This window comes from Seriola lalandi, unplaced genomic scaffold (assembly GCF_002814215.2).
Source record: "Seriola lalandi dorsalis isolate HSWRI2012SDOR001 ecotype SW California unplaced genomic scaffold, Sedor1 jcf7180002054337, whole genome shotgun sequence".
Lineage (NCBI taxonomy): Eukaryota > Metazoa > Chordata > Actinopteri > Carangiformes > Carangidae > Seriola > Seriola lalandi.
This window is the reverse complement of record NW_019524890.1, coordinates 42,722-47,916: the sequence shown is the minus strand read 5'-3', so window position 1 is coordinate 47,916 and position 5,195 is coordinate 42,722. Positions and strand designations below refer to the sequence as shown.

Here is a 5,195-nt window from a genome sequence, read left to right as displayed (position 1 = left end):
ATAACTAAATGTCACATGGAGAGAGACCTGGCTGCATGCCTTTTAAACGAGAGCGAGACTGTATACCACAGTGTTATCACATAGAGTTTGCATAAGAGCAGCATTGCTCTTCCAGGGCCCTTACAGTATTGAAAAACTTCATCATGTTACTGTCCACAAACACTGAGCTGACATTTGAGATACTTCAGTCTTCAGTTTGGTTTAAAAAGCCAGAGTCTACAGTCATGCTCTGTTGGGCTGTACTTAGATGGTGCTTTAAGCTAAATGCTAACATCAGCATGTAAATATGATCACGGTGACAATGCTAACAGGCTGATGCTAAGCACGTGTAATGCTTGCCGTGTCCTCCATACTGATTCAAAGTGTTAGCATGCTAATATTTGCTATTGAGCACTGAGCTGAGGCTGATAGGATCCTCGTTAGTTTTGCATGTGTTTGGTCATAAACCCCACAGTCCAAAGACATGCAAATGGGGACTAGGCTAATGGGATACTCTAAATTGACCATAGGTCCATAGGTGTGGCTGTGAGGGTGAATGGTTGCCTGTCCCTATGTGTTTGCCCTGTGATTGACTGGCGACCTGTCCAGGGTGTACCCCGCCTCTCGCCTGAAAAGATGCTGGGATAGGCTCCAGCCCCCCCGCGACCCTACTAGAGGATAAGCGGTAGAAGATGGATGGATGGTCATAAACCAAAATATTGGAGAAATTGAAATTTTGAGATCATAGAATCACCTCTGTCACTAGGAGCGATCCTGTGGGCATCATGAATACCTGTACCACATTTCATGACAATCCGTCCAATACTTGAGGCGTTTCACTAAAAGCCAAAAGTGTCGACCTGCTGGTGATGCCACAGATAAAGTCAGTCCAATGTGAATTCCCATTTACACACTTGGAGTCTCCTGATTAATATAGGCTATAAACATTTTGTTTTTGCTTCTGACAGTACCATCTATATTCTTCAAATTATTTGATGCATCAACTGAGAAATGGTTGAGGTGGTTACATGATGTTCAGGCTTCCAGCGATTTGCAGTGTATGAGAAATAGGTAGTTTTGTAATCTCTGCTCTTCTCTTTCATTCCTATAATTATGTTGTTTTGTTGTAAATGCTGGTCCACAAGTCAGCGAGTGTGACACACCAAAAACAGAACTAAAGACACAGGTCTAAAGTCAGAAGAACATAATTCCGGTGATATCAGCAGTAGCAGCCCCATATTTCCCTCTATTGTGACATGACATGATTTAAAATTGATGGTTTGGTCATAGCTGGAGAATATACTCTGATTCCATCTTCAAAGTAGGGAATAGTTTATGATGATGACAGATAAACAACATGTACAAACAGGCTTACGTCTGCCTGCAGCCATGTAAGCTTGAGTCTCCCCCTTGTACAGTAGGTGGGATTCTCCTTTGGCTGACTGCGAGATGTTTGCTTTCCATTGTGGGATACCACGGTTTAAATTTGGTCTGGTAGATTTGTGTGAAATAGAAGAGCTTCTATCACAACAAGAGCACAAATGTAGCACAGTGGTTATGCAAGTATTTTGACAAATCACTCAAAGCAAACAGATTTCCCCATTGCTGGGTTCTGTGTGGTTCTGCTCATTCCTGGAGTGTGCCAGACTTGCACATACTGCACAACACCACTTTCTATTTCAGATCTCCATCGAGATTAAAATCTTGAGAAGGCATTTTGTATTTTCCTTTTTTTTCCTCCCTTCTTTTTCTCCAGAAAAATGTTGTCATGCTCTCAGCTTTGAGGGGCAAAAGAGAGCCACAAGGCTGAATGGGAACCAATGAAAATCTATGTGGGTGGCAGAGAAACTCGATACAAACTACAGAGGTTATACTGAATTTTGTGGTGGGATAGTTACAGAGATGTGAGAGATTTTTAGATTTCCATAATCCTGGGATCAGACTACATGACATTTAGGTCTTTTGAGATGGTCACCAGTTCAAATTAAGCAATCGTGGTGCCTTAATTCTGGCCGTGACTATGCCAAGGGACATGTCAGACTGTACGCTGAGCACAGAATATTCAGTCTTACAGTCTTTTGCAACCTTGCCTCCCGGAAAATATCTGTCTATATTACTAAATTGTTTCCAGTTATGTTGCGGTGACATTTATCAATTGCACCACAGTCACAGTGAGGTTGTTGAGGGTGATGGAGGGTGTACAAAGGGCAGGACTGTGACACCAGAACCTGGGTTTGCATCTTGGCTCCTGTGTATGGTTAGGTTTAAGCAACAAAACACTTGGGTTAAGGTTAGGGTGAAGATCATGGTTTTGGTTAATCTTACCAAACATATTATGTGAACTTTATGCGTATCAAATGGAATTAGAAATCACGGCGTCACTCCAGAAGATGGATGGAGAGATCACGGCAGAGATAACGGCAGCAGAGACATCGTAGATTATGTCAGACAAACTCCAAAAATGAGGTGGTCCATAAATGCTACCAACCTTACTCTCTGAAACTGCCCCCACTGGTCATGTGCTAAACCCCATCTCACGTAGTCTCTGTGACATCACCCATAGGTTACTGAGGAGCTGTTTTGAAGCTCAGAGTGAGCTGCTCTGCCATCACCATCTTGGCAGGGCCTGACTCAACCTAACTTTCGGCTAATCCAAAAATGATCAAAGAGCAGGGGCGCGTCTGGAGCAAGCATATCCTCACCCAAGTGTCACTCAAAGCGATACCAGTCTGTAAATATGTTTATTTCTGCTGTAAAGTTGGGCATTTTAACATGGGAGTCAATGGGGATTGACTCACTTTTGGAGCCAGACTCAAGCCAGCCATTCTAGGAACTGCCATTTTTGGCACTTCTGTGTTGGCTTCATTTTTTTGCCCCGGAGGTTGCCGCTTGATGGTTGCTTGGATGTATATCAGAAACCTTAGAGAAAAGGATGATATGGATAGTTGGGAGCACAGAGCACAGTCAGCGTTAGTTTATTTTAACCATGAACATAATCTTTCTCCAGTCTTTATCAGTTAGTACATGTGGCTAAAGATAACCAAATGTTAATCATAATGAAAGCACTCAAATTGGTCAATTAGAAAGGAAATGACAAATTATCTCTTTTTTTCATCATTTAGGCTATTTTGGAGGACATGCATGAAGTCCCAGGGTCACCAGGCAGGAGGGGCCAGAGACAAGTCTTCCAGGACCAGAAATGTCACAGATGTTGTCAATGGGTGAGAGAAGGCAAAAAAAAAAAAATTCCTCGCATTGTAAGCTTTTGCGTCTGCATCTCATCAGGCATCCTACATATGGAACTGGATGTCTTCCAGTATGATGGGATAAAACATCTGCTCGATTGAGACATTTTCAGGCTTTGAAAGGTACTGCCTGGTGGTGAACTCCATCTTGATGTATAGGCGATACCTTGAGGACAGTGGTGCGACATTATCTATCTGCAATTGGTCCTAAATAGAATTCACTGTAAATTATATATTTAACTTAATGAGACAAATGAGAAAATGTCATATTGTTCACAAGGTATCGTGGCTTTAACACCCCATTTCATTCCACAGCCGTGGTGGTTGGTTTACTACAAACACCTCACTAAGTGCTCACAGATGGTGCAAAGTTGGCAGACATAACTGTCCCCACCAAAATTCTTTCTCATAACCTGAGAACTTCATAGGAGGAAGAGGTTTTGAACTTCACTTGGACACCAGCACCGGCAGACAGGAGGAAATATTTCTAATATATTATATGGAAGGTTAATTGGTAAGGAATACAATATGTCTTTGAGTCCCTCGGTGTCAGTCTCACGCTCTCTTTTTTTCTCTCTGCCTCACTCCACCCCTCTCTCTCCCTTCCTGTCTCTCTCTTAACAAGTTACTGAAAAAAAATGTGTTTCCAATTAGGCGCAAAAAAGAACAACTCTCAACTGCAGCACTACAAGAAATGTCTTTGGTAACATGGTATTTACATCTTCAAATGGATATTTTTACATAAACCAAGTGGAAAAATGTTAGTTGGGGTAATAAAAAAAAGAGGTTTCACCTGTTTTCAGTTTTAAGATTACAGTACAAGAAAAAAAAAAAAAAGGCCTGAGGGTCTATGAAGATTATTTGCAGTGAAATTAGGCTTTTACAAAATAAGATGCTGCTCTGTATTTTGATGCTTTTGTTATCTTTTTAAAGTGTGTGTGTGTGTGTGTGTGTGTGTGTGTGTGTGTGTGTGTGTGTGTGTGTGTGATTGTGTGAGCGCGTGACGTCATTTGCAGACAAAGGTCCTCTGCTGAAGAGTGTGTGTGGCAGTCGGTCGGTCAGTGAGAGAGAGAGGGAGCTTGGTGGAGCCGCCGCGCCAGCGCAGAGAGGCACCGAGACGCAGCAGAGCATCAGGGGGGAAAAGAGAAATAAATAAAACAACTTAAAAAAAAAGACACACACAGCGACATACTGGTGGGAAACAATCAGAAGATATATTGCTGTGCTGCAGGGACATAAAATGAAAGGGTTACCTGGCTGTATTTTGGATTTGGAGTCTTGCATTACACCGCTGCGACTTTGACACAAGAGCTGCGCAGGCAGAGTCTCTAGGAGTTGTCTGTTGGAGGGATTTCAGGCACCACGGATCAAACTTGAGTTGGACATCCAGGAACCAGTCAGGGAGTAAGCTAAACTACCTACCTACTGCTCTCACTGGAAAGGAAGACGCTGTAAGTATTGCATTTATTTTCCTGCTCATTGACTGAATCTTTCTAAATTCCAAATTTGATCCATATTTTAAAAAGTTTTCTCTTTGGCTCACTTTAGTGCGTCCTCATGTGCAAGCACGATGTGGGCATCTTTACATAATCAAAGTGTACCTGCCACGTAGACGTGGCGAGAAAGCATTAGTTTCAGATAAAGGCTTTGATGGCATTAGCAGATGCCTGAACGCGCTGGGCGCACCGTTATGTCGACTGGAGACGCTCGGTCGTGCGCCCATAGGGGCTGAGACCGAGGACGCGGTTGGAATGAAGGACTTGTTGCGCCAGAGCTGGGCTCTTTATCAAACTGTGAGACTGGAGCAATATTTGTGGAAGGGAGTGAGCGGAAAAAAAACACAAGCGGGCGTTGGGTCTGGGAGTCAAAGTTTGACATCTGTCTTGATTTTCCACGCTGATCTGCATTCAGAGAATGTGTTTGGAATTTTCTTTAGAATTTCTTCATTGAGTCTGCCAGATGTAGCCCCCC

The 5,195-nt window shown here is 42.9% G+C and overlaps 1 protein-coding gene across 1 annotated transcript in view; it reads left to right on the top strand.

Moving 5' to 3' along the window:
* The first annotated feature begins 4,244 nt into the window (after nt 1-4,244).
* LOC111655943 (lysophosphatidic acid receptor 1) overlaps nt 4,245-5,195 on the top strand; it is a 36,725-nt gene continuing 35,774 nt past the window's right edge. Inside the window, exon 1 of the mRNA XM_023407510.2 lies at nt 4,245-4,675. The gene's annotated coding sequence lies outside the window, so the exon portion shown is untranslated. The remainder of the gene's footprint in view (nt 4,676-5,195) is intronic.